Source organism: Trachypithecus francoisi, unplaced genomic scaffold (genome assembly GCF_009764315.1).
Source record: "Trachypithecus francoisi isolate TF-2019V2 unplaced genomic scaffold, Tfra_2.0 Lachesis_group5, whole genome shotgun sequence".
Taxonomy (NCBI): Eukaryota; Metazoa; Chordata; class Mammalia; order Primates; family Cercopithecidae; genus Trachypithecus; species Trachypithecus francoisi.
The window spans coordinates 18,670,445-18,685,183 of NW_022681470.1; the positions used below are offsets into that span (position 1 = coordinate 18,670,445).

Here is a 14,739-nt window from a genome sequence, read left to right on the forward strand (position 1 = left end):
AAGCAATCCTCCTGCCTCAGCCGCCTAAATAGCTGAGACGACAGGCGCGTGCCACCATGTCTGGCTAATTTTTTAATTTTTTTGCTGAAATGGAGTCTCGCTGTCTTTGCCTAAGCTGATGGCAAACTCCTGGCTTCAAGTCATCCTCAAGCCTCAGCCTCAGATTACAGATGATAGCCACCACGCCTGGCCCCTAAGCACAGGATAGATTATTCTTAGTCCTACCATTCTGAATTATTGGTTTGTCTTATCAACCCAACTACTTAGCTCTCTTGGACTCTGAATTCAAACTCCTTGGGTTTAAATATGGATTCTGCCTGTCCTTGTGCAAATTACTTAAACTTTTTGTAGCTTTCTTTCATTAGTAAAACGTATATATATAACAAGGCTGCTATGAGGATCAAATGAGTATGTTAATTAACTAGTATCTAACATATAGTAGAAGTTCAAAATAAATATTAGCTACTAATATTCTTTACTTGATTAATCTGGGGATGCAGTTTGACCTCACCTTCTATTTCAGAACAGTTGAAAATCAATGACAGTTTCTATAGTAAGGAACTTTCTGATTTTGAAGATGAAGCACCTCAACTGGATAGGCAAAGATGAACCCTTTCCTCAAACTGCATAACTTAGATTACATGAGAATAACTTTAGTATATGTTGGGTTTTTTAAGTCATATTATAGTGACAAATTACATCCAGGAATCTGTTTGCTTATCTCTAAAATTGGGTAATTATAATGCCAGCCTTGCTTGTTTTACAGGGCCATTGTGAAGTCACAGTTACAAAAGTACTTTAAAAATTGTAAAGTGCAAAGGGAATGTGGGTATGATTTCTGTGGTCATTTATTAATGTCACATATGAGAAAACTCCTGAATCTTCTTATTTAAAATAGGAAGATCAGAAGTCAAATTATAAGGAGAGTATGGGCACACACACACACACACACACACACACAGAATTTGCTTGCTGAAAGGAGAAAGTAGTATCTGCCAGCGGATTTAAATCTTTCACTTGAGTAGCTCTGCCCCAGTAGTCCTGGCTGCCAGCAGCTCCTTTTGCAGCTGCTGAAGTAGAGCCAGGCGGAGTTGTAGAGTTGTTGAGTTGTTGGCTTATTGGATGCCGACAGGCCTGAAGCAGAGAAACTCAATTGTTCTAACTTCTCACTCCTCCTCAGGGGACTGTGGCTGTCAGTGGAGTTTTGAGAAAGAGGAACAAAGATGGGGAAAGACCAGCAGCTATTTGTGAGGCTGTGGCCATTCCTGCCTCCACCCCCAGACCACCTGCTGTAGGGAGAGATGTTACAAAGAACCACGTTTTCCATTCCTCAAAGGCAAACAAACAGAGAGAGTCAGCTGAGCCTCTCTGAATCAGTGACTGCCAGGGGAGCAAAATGCTGAACCCACCGAAAGGCCACATCTGTTAAATAAATACATGGCCTGAGAGCCAAATCAAAACAGATGTGGTCACACAGCAGTGACCCCTCCCATGGAGGGATACCTCTACCTTGGTCCTACCCAGGGCCCTTTCTTGTTGAGAGATCTGGTTAGATTATGAAAACCATTTACTTCCATGGCAATTCCTCTTCAGCGATGCTGGCTGGAGCTCAGCCCTCTTCAGGTCACTTATCCACACCATCTCAGGGAGCCCAGCCCACTCTCAGCCTGAAGCCATCAGTGAAAGGGCAAACTCAGGGACGGTGGTCAGTTAGACTCAACAGCTCTCATCCCCCAGGTCCTGCCCACGGGCTCAGCGGGCTATGCCATGCCCTGCCCATGCTGGAGTCAAGAAAGCAAGTTCTGCTTGTCCTCCAAGTCCCAGCTCAGCCGCCTCCTTTTCCAGAGGCTTCCTCCTTCCCCCAGGACAGACCTGCTACTTATTTGCCTCTTCCAATACTTTTTTGAAAATCCCTTCCACAGAGAGCCCCAGGGATCCACCCGCTGGCCTCAAGGATCTGTGAATTCCTAAAATGTTGTGTGGAATTTCGTACATGAGCACCTGTATGTTTTCATCTGAGGAGGAAACCATGGATCACTTTATCAGGTTCTTAAAGAGGTCTATGTCCTAAAAACATTTAACATAAATATGAATATGGCTCTACTACAGTATACCATTTATAGCACAGTGTGTGTTGTGATGAAGAGTTCCAAGCCTGTGTTCCTTGCTAACCTAGAAAAACTTTAGGTGACATCCCTGGGCTGTGGCCTGTAAGACAGTGCTCCCTAAATCATTGCTCGATCAACGCTGGATAAGTAACACCCCCCTCCTTGGAGACGTTAGCATTCAAATTACTCACAGTCCTTCGCTCTTGCATTTCCTAGATGAGTTGTCAACATTTATCTTGCCTGCACTTGCATTTATTCATTTTTCCATTTATTCGTCTCATCATCCCCACAATCTGTTCCGTCCAAATATGCTACTGATATTGCAGTTTTTAAGGTGCACGTTGGCCATCTAATCTCAGCTCTCACCTTGATCTCTCTGAAGCATTTGGAAGTGTGGACACTGTTAAAGTCCGTCTCTTTCTTGAGACAGTCTCCACCCTTACCTTCCACAAAATTATTCACTCTCCACAAATATTTATTAAATACTTAACATGTGCCTGGCAGTGTTCTGGGTCCCTGGGATACATCAGTGAAAAGAAACAGAAAAAAGCACCGCCCTCACAAAATTTCCATTCTAGGGGTGAGGGTGGGGGAGTGAGGGGCTGGGAGGGGTAAGGAGAGGAGGAATCTGACAGAAAATAAACAATAAATGTAATAAATGAATAAAAGATATGGCATTGCAGATGGTAAGTGCTATGGGAAAGATAAGTAAGAGGAATTGATAAGTAGGTAGAGAGCTGGGGAGTTTGCAGTGGTCTTCATGGGAAGACTCATTGTGAAAAGACATCAGAGCAAAGATGTGAATGATTCGGGGGAATCACCAGAGGTTTGGGGGGAAAAGCAAAGTTGGTTTGCTGACTAAGGTACTGACTGAGGAACAGCTTAAAAACAGCATGGAACAGCCTAGAACAATCTGGAAAAGCCTAGGAGAGACTGAAGCAGCCTGGAACAGCTTATAACAACCTGGAGCAACCTAGAACAGCCTGAAGCAACCTAGAACAACCTGGAGCAGCCTGGAACAGCCTGGAACAGCCTAGAAAAGCCTGGAACAGTCTAGAACAACCTGGAACAGCCTACACTAGCCTGAAGCAGCCTGGAATGGCCTGCAGCAAACTGGAGCAGCCTGGAACAGCCTAGAACAGCCTGCATCAACCTGGAAGCTCATATGACTGGGTGGGTGACAGGGGAGAGAGTGGCGAAAGGTAAGTCCTGAGAGGATGACCTCACAGGCTTCTGTCAATACTTTGACTTTTACCCTGAGTAGAATAAGGAGCTACTGAGGGCTCTGAGAGGAGCTGGGCTGTCTAAATGCTGCTTGCTCTGACTTCTGTGTCAAAAACAAATGGTAGGACACGTTGGGGATGACAGCCAGGACAGCCCTCAGGAGCCTCTGCAGATGATGGCTATACAAGGTGGCAGCAGAGGTGAGAAGCACTGGGATTCCAGACACAGCTTGAGGACACAGCCAACCCCATGTAGTCTTGGATGCCCCTTATCTTTCAGTCCTTTGCTTCCATCTCTCTTCTTTCCTGCTCCCAAGTCTACTGTCTTCTCTTTCTCACTGCACTCTTCCTTGGTAAACTCGCTTACTTAGGTGGCTTACCTATGCTCTCACAGCTAGTCAGGGAAGACTCCTCTTTTCTTCCACTTCTAAGACAACATAGGTTCCATAGGTGGAAAGCCATGACCAGTCTTTCTAGCTCTTGAATATAGTTTCAGACCAAGAACCCAGGTAGCTTTGTTCTCAATCTCTGAGCAAGCCAGCTCTGTCCTGTCCTAAAAACAGAACCAACTCTCTGGACTCCAGCTTAGAATAAGGAAGACAGTACTTCACAGAGTGCATTCTTATTTACTAGCCTATTATTTAATTAGACTCCAACAACAACCCTGAGATACAGGCAAGGCAGGAAGAATTACATCCTCTGAGGAATTAGTAAACTAATAGATTGAGTGACTCATCCAAGGATGGTGTCAGTGAGCAGTGGGGACAGGACTACAGCTCAAATCTCCTGGTTCCCATTAGCAATACTTGCTTTCCAATCCCTGGAATCCCAGACCCTTTTCACAACAAGGCGTCTCATAAAGCAGAAATAAGAGCACCCCAGTTTTCTGTGCATTCTGGCAAAGAAGTAATTGTGAAACTGAGACAACTTCTCAGAACTGCTCCACATTGCCCTGGAGCTCTGCAGTCCCCAATAAAGCTCCCAGTGAGGGCGCCCCTTCCTCCTGCAGCTCTGTGAGGAAAGTAAGACCCTGCCAGCCCGGATGTGAGCCTGTCTTACCATTGACAGGTCTCCTTCCCCCGGGGCACTCTTTATTTTGCTATTAACTGAGGGAAATGAGATAGCAGCTCCAGTTTTACTCCATGAGTTGAGAGTACAGATGTGCTGCTGTCTGGCGGAGCCGGATGCTCTGTGGTCCGTAATGGCCTTCAAACTGAATGGATAATGAAGGCTGACTGAGATGCTAAGCTTAGGCTATAATTAATTTACAATTCGAAATGGGGAGAAGCCTTGGTTGTTTCAAGCTAGTCAAACCAGAGGCTGCCTTAGGGCAGTGATTCCTTCTCACATTCCCATTAAAACCATGTGCCTATAAAAAGGTAGCTCCATGTCACCACAGTGGTGACCCTTCTCTCTAACTCATTTCCCATTATGAGCGCAATTAGCATGCAGCATGTGTCCTGGGAGATTAATGATCCGCTGGAGGGAAGAAGGAGGAACTTGGGGGATGGGTCTGGGTGGAGTCAGAGCTCGCCTCTCCCTAGGAGTTGCCTTGGTGCTGTAAAGGTAAACATCCGGGTGCTGATTGGACTCCTGGCTGGACTCAGCCTCCATGGCAGGTGGTCCTCCTGGGGTGGGGGTGGGGCTGCCGCTGATATGTACAACAGACTGAGGAGAAGCACCTTCCAGGGGCCCATAGTTCTTCTGGAGTGGACAGAATCACCTAACTCCCAGCCACAGCACCTGGGATGCTGCCGTAATGGTTATGTCTCTGAGACAGAGACCTTCACAGGAAGAATTTCCTCTTCCCCTCAGCCAAATTGGTATGCTTAGCACTTTCTAGAACTGAAAGAGAGAATTAAGTGAGAAGATACCCTCTTTTGTCCCACGAAAGAATCGAATCAAATATTCTTAACAGTTGAGCCTGTAAATTTAGACATAACTCCGAGGTTTGTGGTCTAAAAGATAGGGATGGTGTGAAAAGAACTTGAAATAGAACAAAGAAGTAAATAGCTGTGCCGAACCCAATCAAAGAGTGTGGCAGCCAAGCTGGAGATCCGCGGAATGAGATCCTGTATAACATTAAGAGTAGGTGACACAGGCAGGAAGAACACCCTGTTTGGAGAATGTTAGCAGAGTGACTGTAAAACTGGATCAGCCTGGCAGTCAAGGTTACTAACAAGAAGCAAGACAAAATTCCAGCCAGAAATCCACTGGTCTTAAAAACTCCTCAGCTAGGACGGACAACCACAAAAGTTGTGTGAGAAGATAATCCAAAAGTTGTTTGAAATGACAATTGTTTTCTTAGTAGGAGAACACCTTTCAAACACTGGATTAGAATTTAGAATACTTAAGAGGAATCAACTCATAGTAACATTATTTCGTGGTTATGGTGTTGAGACACAATTTTCCATGGGTCTCTCATATTTCTGCACGTCTTGTGAGCAGAGGGTGTTTTTCTGAGCAGCTTTGGAAGACAGAGATGGTACCCTTCAAGAACAAAGGGCAGGTTGGTTTGTTGTCTTATATAATAAAGATAACATCTGCCTCCAATGCAAAGGTCAAGTGGACTTACTGCCTATTATAAAAGATTCCAGATCTCTAAGTTCGGGGTTCCTCTCCTGTAACCCATTGTGTGTAAAGATGTCCCTGGGCTCTTCATATCACCTTATGAGAACTGGGACTTGAGGAACTGGTGTAAATGCTAATACTCTGTCTACTACTATTGAGGCAACAAAGTTCTTTGTCTCTGATCCGGGATCTCATGTCTTTTGCCAGCATCGATGAAACTTGTTAGTTGGAAAACAGAGTGAACTCTCAGGCTCTATGATTCTTGACATAAGTATTTTATTCATTTCTGGTATCTGTGTTCTTGAAGTACTTAAGAAATTTGGGGCTATACAAGTAATAGACCAACTTTGTGGTTCATATTAAAATTAAGTGATTTAAACTCATGATTTTTAATTTGAAATTATTTAAATTTATAAACAGTATGGGAACATTCAGAAAGACCTGGATTCATTGTTTATAATTGTAATCCATTAACTTTATGAAAATTACCTAAGAAATCTGGAAAGGTTTGGTTTAGCCATCAGGCAATTGAAGTCACTAAACAATAAAATATATTAAATTTATAAATCCTATTTTAAATGTTTGAATGAGTTAAATAACTCAGTTTGTATTGGGACCAAACTCTTTAACACTGCCTTAAATTATTTTGTTAAAAATCTTAGATTGATTTCCATGTCTATGTAGAGAGTTAGAAAGTGTATCACCTGTATCCTAACAATAAGAATATGACAAAATAGAAAATAATAACGTTCCTTGAACTCATCAGAGGACTGACATCACAGGGCAACTAAGCAACTAGAATTCCGAAGAAGGACAAGCCCCTCCAAAGACAGGAAGCATGAGATCAGGCTCATCAGTGTCAGAGCAGGGGAGACCAGCACAGACACCTTACAAGCAGGTAAGGCAAAGTCAGCTAAAATGCCAGTTGATTGGAAGAGGCCAGAAACAGTGGAAGCCAGAAGTCAAGGGAAGACTTTTAAAGTCTTAATAGACATTTTCTGTTAGTAGAGATTTCCACACCTAACAAATACACATTTTTAAATGGAGGTGAAATAAAGACTTTTTCAGGCAAATAAATGCTTAGAGAACTCATTGTTGGCAGCCCTCATCTGTAAGAAATATATAAATATATATTTTTTTTATATAATATAAATATATATATTTTTATATAATATAAATATATATATTTTATATAATATAATATATATATAAAAAATATATATATATTTTTTTGAGATAGAGTCTCGCTCTGTCACCCAGCCTGGAGTGCAGTGGCGCAATCTTGGCTCACTGCAAGCTCCACCTCCCGGGTTCACGCCATTCTCCTGCCTCAGCCTCCCGTGTAGCTGGGACTACAGGTGCCCGCCACCTCGCCGGCTAGTTTTTTGTATTTTTAGTAGAGACGGGGTTTCACTGTGTTAGCCAGGGTGGTCTCGATCTCCTGACCTCGTGATCCACCCGTCTCGGCCTCCCAAAGTGCTGGGATTACAGGCGTGAGCCACCGCGCCTGGCCTGTAAGAAATATTAAAGGAAGTTTTTCAGACAGGAGTATGATGCCAGTCAGAAACTTAGATCTACACAAAGACATGAACTTCAGAAATGGTGAATATAAAAGTCATTTTTGCCTATTAATTACCTTAAAAATAGTTGACTATTTGCAGGGATTAATAAACTTTCTACAGAGGACCACATAGCAGATATCTTAGGCTTTGTGGGCCCGTGGGCCCATGGTCTCCAGTGCAACCATTCAACTCTGCCATTGTAGCCTGAAGGCTGCCATGTAAACAAATGGCTATATTCCAATAAAACTTTATTTACAATAACCAGTGATAGGCTGTAATTGGCGCAATCACAAATCAGTGTGCCTATCACTGGCCTAAAGCAAAAAGGCTCACAAAGTACTCTACTCTAGAGTTTAAGACAATAATAAAACATATGGGAGTATACTTTGTAAAGTTCTTGCTTTACAAGAACTTTATGAAATGGCATAATATTTGAAGTTAGACTGTAATAAATATGTACACAGTAAACTCTAAAGCAACTAAAAATAAAAAGAATAGTATAATTAATAAACTGAGTATAGAGCTAAAATGAAAACATAGAATGCTCAATCTGAAAAGCAGGTAGAAAAAGAAAAGGCCATGAAAAACATGTGAGTTTAATAGAAAACAACTAGCAAAGTGGTAGATTTAAATCTACCATTTTAAATATTTGTACTGATACAAACCATATCATACATATATCACATGTAAATGGTCTAAATACCCAAATTAAAAGGCAGAGATTGTCATACTGGATTTTTTTTTTAAAAACTATGCTGTTTACAAGAAATATACTTTTAATATAAAGAAAACATTTAAAAGTAAAAGCATGGAAAATGATATATTATGAAATCACCAATCAAAAGAATATTGGAGTAACTTTGTTAGTATCAGACAAAGTAGACTCTGGAACAAAGAATTAATATGAGGGATCAAGAGTAACATTACATGATGATAAAAGTGTCAATTCACTGAGGAAGGAAAGCTTTTGGATTCTCTGGGTTCCATTCAAAACTGGAAACCAGTAAATGAGTTGGAATAGTATTTCTCAGTGTGGTATATGCTATCTTCAAAATCGGAAGTGTTCTAATTAAGTGTTATGCCTTTGTCTTACAGCTTGGAGGGGCTATCCTGAAATGCCCCAAATCATTGGACCTCTAACAACTGCCACGGTAGCAGGTCCCTGAAGATTTTAGAGTGTATCTCCTATGCTCTGATGCATATAAATCCTACCAGGGTATTCAGAATACTTCGATTTCCTGTTAACTGGGTTTGCTCACCATGATGTCCTCAATATGGTGGACTAACAGAATGTTCTGCAGAATATCTAGACAACCAAACTCCTTTGAATTATACTTTGACAAACAGTAGGAAATTCACAGAGCTCTAGGCCAATGCTGTGAATGTATGTTGTTTTCTGTTCCTAGTAAAGGCAAGTTGCTTCTGATCCTCTCTCCTAATAGAAATTTAAGAAAATGCATCTGCTATGGCTGGGCCTGGTGGCTCATGCCTGTAATCCCAGCGCGTTGGGAGGTCGAGGTGGGTAGATCATCTGAGGTCAGGAGTTCGAGACCAATCTGGCCAACATGATGAAACCCTGTCTCTATTAAAAATACAAAAATCAGCCAGACATGGTGGCACATGCCTGTAATCCCAGCTACTCTGGTGGCTGAGGCACGAGAATTGCTTGAATCCAGGAGGCAGAGGTTGCCGTGAGCCAAGATCATGCTAGTGCACTTCAGCCTGGGCTACAGAGTGACACTCTTATCTCAAAAAGAGAGAGAGAGAGAATGCATCTGGCAGATTATTATACTTAGTGATAGACGTTGTGTTGATCTATTCCAGCTTTTGTAATTGTGGCTACCACTTGGTTAATTTGTCAGTAGTCCATCTTCATCTGCAATGCGCCATCTCATTTTTGCGTGATGGGACTAGTAAATTATTTAGGGATATGATGGGGACCATCATAATGTCTGCCTTCCTTGAGCCTTGGAGGGTGGCATTTTAATCCAGAAAGAGACAGTATTTCTCATTTTCTATTTTGGCTGGGGTGAGGAATTTTTTAGAACATCCACTAGGCATTTCATAGCATCATGGCTCTTATTTTATAACAGGTTCTCCCACTGTTAAGTATGTCTATTTTGATTATGAACTCAGAGACCAGGAAAATGAATGGCAGCTAGGGCATAGGTCCATTGGCCTCACTAGGAGACAGATTTGAAGCCAGGACTTTCCTCACATCAACAGAGGGTGTTGTGATGGCACTGGTCCCATGGTATCAGCTTCAGCTCAGATCTTGTGTCCACAGCTTTTTCAAAGATCTGAGTCCTCAGGAGAAATGCCCATAGATCTTTTTGGTAATAGATAGGGGGTATCACTACTGTGTATGCTTAATGTGGCAATACAAGGTCATTTCTCACGGGTACCCAGCCTATCTTTCAATACAGCCTCTGGGTCTAACAAGTGGCTTAGGTCTGGAAACTGGGCAAAGGATCAAGATTTTTCATTGCAACAGCTGATATCAGTCTTCTGCTCATCAGCTTTTGATCTTTAGTTACATAGCTCAAACAATATGTTCCAGTCTCACTGCTGGGAACACCACGGTCTATTAGTTGCTACTCCCTGATTCCTGCAGATAAGAGCCCAGATTGTCCTTCTAACTTTGCTGCTGTTACAATCGTTTGTCTACTTTGCCTTTGATGGGTAAGTGCTGCCAACTGTGCTGTGCTGTTCTTGAATCCCATCATACCCAATGACACTAAGAGGGAGCCCAGACCCATAGCAGCCTAGAAAGGTCAATCACCAGAAGTTTCTCAACAATGTTGATGGCCCCCTAAGTGACATATTCCTTATATTACTAATGGAGAGCAAACCCTCTGGGCTCTCCCAGAGCCTGGTTAATTGGTAGATTCTCTGGTCTTACATAATAAATCTATTTTTGTATGCCTACCTTGCTAGACATTCTACCCTTTCTGCTGCCAAGGCAGTTCTGGCATTAACAGGAGGTCATTGTTTGCAAGCTGTAAGGCACTCTCTTGGCAGTGCATTAGGCAGAGCTCTAGGTGTTACATGCTGCCATAGAGGTTTTCTGGCTTCTAATTTTGTGCTTTCTTTGATTGTTAGCTGACTCAGGCTGGGCTATTTTTCCCCTTCAGGGCATTGATGCACCTAACAATCCCCAGTCATCTCCACTGCACTTGTATATACTGTCACCACCATAGCTCTCAAATGCTAGTGATGTTATTGCACAAGCTGGTGCATCCTCTAGCACCTGCACTTCTTCCTGTATCACCCAGGCTCCAGCCAGGAGTTTTAAAATACATCAGTTATTTTTACAGAGAGAATTTAATACCAAGAATTGAGGAACCAGACAGGTCTAAATGGGCACATTGAGATAGGGTGAACAACCATCCCAGTTTGCCCAGGACTGTTCTAGTTTTAGCACTTAAAGCACTGTGCTCTGGGAAAAACTTTAGTCTCAGGCAGACCAGGACTGCTGGCCACCCTCACTGAGGTATCACAGAGGTGGTAATGGCAGGAAGCAGCTATCACCCCAGTACTGGGGGGGGGGGGCACACAGGGAAGAGTTTTGTCTAAGTAGAGGGCACCAGCTAACTGGTGCTTGTATCCCTGAGGGGTGCCATGAAGCTGGTTTGGGCAAAGCCATTAACTGGAACCAATTGTTGCTACTGGAACCAAGTGTTGTAACTGCAAAGGTGGTGTATCATTGTTGGGATGAGCCTGACACCAGAAGAAGGGAGGAGGCGAGAAGGAGCATGTGCCTTCTTTCTGGTCTAGCCTCCAGTTTTCCTCCAGCTTCCCATTGCCCACCCCCCACCAGCGCCTAACTGGGAGCCACTGGCAGGGCAGAAATGTGGTAGGTGGGAAGTCCTAGCCACAGCGTCAGAGAGCAGTACACTGAAGACCTGCATCCACCCTGGCATGCCGGCTGCTCACTGGGTGGAGCTGCAGTAGCTTATTCACCAAGTGAAAACATTCTTAACAGTTACGATATATGCCAAGGGGTCATCACCACCCACTTACCACCAAGAACTGGGGCCTTGTTCCCCTCTGAGCAGCAAAGGATCCAAGAGCTGAATCCTACGAAACTGCTACCAAGACTGCTTCAAACACCAGCTGTCTCAGTTTGGGGGGCCCCCAAAGCAGATCCCAAGGCAAAGATTTGAGCACAGTGATTTATTTGGGAGGTGGATGGGGCAAATAAAGATGTGTTGTTGAGCCAGCTGGCACCACAGGAGACTGTAGGGCTGGTCTGGGATGGGCCCAAGTGACTGCTTTGTGGGGTGCTTTAGGATCCAGATGACAGAGCTGAGGGAAAGAAGCACATTCTGCATTTCTTCAAGAAACACAGCCTACCTGCAGGAATGCAGGGGAGCACCTCAGAGGCTTTAGACTGTGGGGTGGGACCCCACTCAGGCTGCACCTAAGGCAGGGGCACGCAGTTCACATCTGCCACAGCTGTGATGAGGGGCCTCCACTGGATATCTGGCCATGGCACACAGCGGCCACCACCAAAAGGACAGGAGGAGGGAGACATGAGATCTGACGTCAGCTTGAGTGAGGAGCCTGAGATACTGAAGAAATCAGGAGAACGTGGAGGGTAGGGAGCAGTGCCTTAGTTTGAGTTACCTCCAGAAGCAATCCCTGGGAAAGGGCTCAAGCACATGTTGCTTCTTTGGGAGGTGAAGGAAAACATCATTAGGAGAGTATGAAATGAGACAGGAAAGGGGATGCGATCATCACAGGGTGTGTTATCACAGCAGCCATGGCTGTGGGTAATGGGAGCCTAATGCCACAGGGAGCTGGGAGCCTGCAGAAAACACACACCTTGTGGGTGGAAGAGGCTTCAGTGTTACCGTGCAGGATTCAAAGACTGCTTCTGTCATTAATTCTCCTCCTGGACTGCCTTGCCTGGGGGCAGAATGACCTTCTGTAGCTACGGAGAAAGGCTTCAGGCAAAGAAATGCAGCTCGGCCCCAGAGTCCGCTGGAGCACACTGAAGCTGGAGCACATTGAAGTGGAAGATGGAGCTGCAGGCAGAGACTGGGCAGCCTCTGCTCCGAGGAGGCTGGAGAGCCAGAGAGCAGATTCCATAAGAAGAATAACTCCCACTCCTCATGCATGAGACCCTCTGCTAAATGCTTCCCATGCACCACCTCCAGAAATCCTCCCAAGCCAGGACCCCAGCAGTATTATAGGTGGAATATCCCTTGTCTGACATGCTTGGGTCCACAAGTGTTTTGGATTTTTTTCAGATTTTGGAATATTTGCATATGCATAATGAGATATCTTGGGGATGGGACTGAAGTCTAAACATGAAATTCATTTATGTTTTGTATATACCTCATATGCAGCACACAGCCCAAAAGTGATTTTATGTAATATGTTAAATACTTTAGTGCATGAAACAAAGTTGTGACTGTAACCCGTCGCATGAAGCCAGGTTGGAATTTTCCACTGGTGGTGGTATGTTGATGCTCAAAAAGTTTTGGATTTTGGAGCATTTTGGATTTGGATTTCCAGAGTAGGGATGCTCAACTGTATTATCATTTTCATTTTACAGATAAGACAACAGAGGATCCCAGAGATTTGACAACCTGCCCACAGCAATGACCAAACCAGACTTGGTGCTAGGTCTGCGTCTCCCCAAAGCCACGGCGTGTTCGTGCGCTCTGCTGCCGCTGCTACCCGCTGTCGCCGCACATGATGTGAACTGCCAGGCTGACCTGGAGTTCTGTCTCCTGGGTGGGCTGTTTGCCAACACTAGGGTGGCTGACCCCTGCCTGTGTCCGGTGCTGGAGTGTTGACTCTCTTCGTGTGACGTTGAGCGGGTGGGGCTGGTTGTGCTGAGCCTGAGAAAACATCCAATGTGCCAAACTTTCTTGTGTGTTTCCCTCTGCTGGTTATTTAGCATAAGCCCAGGAGAAGAGCAAATCCTGCCCCAAACAGATGATCCTCTTGAAGAGAGTGGTTCTGGTGATGATGCCAGCATGCAGTGGGGAGATTCAGCTTTTCAAGATTCTTCCAGCACTTTGCTTCCCACATTGCATAATGCTTGATGGCTACAGCTCTGACTGTTTGGGAAAAAGATAACACTTATGTCCCTTTTAGAGACACTTTACTCAGTCCCTCCCGCGATGCCTATTAAGTAGAGAAAATAGTGAGATTAACCTGATGTGCTCATCACTCAGTTTTGGCCATTATCAACTGATGGCCACTCTAGTTTCCACTGGGGCCCCTTGTACTCCGCCCATTCCCTGATTATTTAGGTGCTAATCCCAACATTGTGTCCTTTTGATGCATTCCAAAGCAAAAATATTGATTCCTAAGCTACCCTTGTGAATTTTCTGATTCAGGAGGTCAGGAATGGGGCCTGAGAATCTCCACATATTTTCGATTATCCAGGTCTGGGAACCTACAGTATAAAGGAATGAGCATGGACTTTACAGAAAGAAAGTCTGAGTTTGAGCCATGGCTTTGCCCAAGTTTTATAACTTTGGATTAAAACGTTAAGTTTTTGGACCCTTGACCTCTTTGTCTTGAAGGATCACCAACTTTGTGAACTTGTGGTCCACTAAGACCCTCCAACATTTTTCACATTAAATAAATGCTATCAGTCCTGTGTCTCTCAGCCTTCCCCTGCCTTGGTGTTAGGCTACGGGTGGCGGCAGCAGGATTACTTGTGAGTTAACCTCCTTTGTGGTGGTTGCATCCAGAAGATCTCTCCAAGCTGTGTTCCCCGTCTCCCATGTGGTGTGCCCCAACACTGTGTCCCCTTTAGTCCCATTCAAGCCTCCCTCACTCTATTTGCTCCAACCCACTGTGCCCAGCTCCCTGGGAAACTCATGGGCAGAACCTACCCCTGAACAGTATTCTTCAATCACAAAATTCTTGCCCCTAGAGTAAAACTGCCATTTGATTCAGGTCAATGATCGTTTTTGCCAACCAAAACCAAATCCTAATTTCCGTGGTTGGCATGCATGCAGTCATTTGGTGCTCATGAAAAAGAAAGCAGGCTTCACTGAGTTGCAAAAACAAGAACTTTGCTGGCTTTTGGTGTGCTCAGCATTTTTTTGAATGAAGACGGCAACTCACAGTGAATACAGCTTTTTTTTTTTTTTTTTTGGTTATTTAATTAAATGGAGTTCAGAGGGAAGGGACATAAATAAACAAGACAAGCAAATTGGGACTACATTTGAACTCGAATGAGAAAGGAGCAGTTTCCTGAGGCGGAACACCTTCACAGTGGAGCACAGCTTTATTTAGTACAACACT

The 14,739-nt window shown here is 44.1% G+C and overlaps 1 long non-coding RNA gene across 2 annotated transcripts; it reads left to right on the forward strand.

Annotated features, from left to right (window-relative positions):
* The first annotated feature begins 4,434 nt into the window (after positions 1-4,434).
* LOC117075796 lies at positions 4,435-13,341 on the forward strand. Of its 2 annotated transcripts, none has more exons than XR_004434123.1 (4): positions 4,435-4,897; positions 6,669-6,800; positions 8,560-8,680; positions 13,028-13,341. It is a non-coding gene; the product is annotated as an uncharacterized LOC117075796 (long non-coding RNA). The 2 variants fall into 2 exon arrangements; XR_004434124.1 differs by having other exon boundaries at positions 6,685-6,800.
* The last annotated feature ends 1,398 nt before the right edge of the window (positions 13,342-14,739 follow it).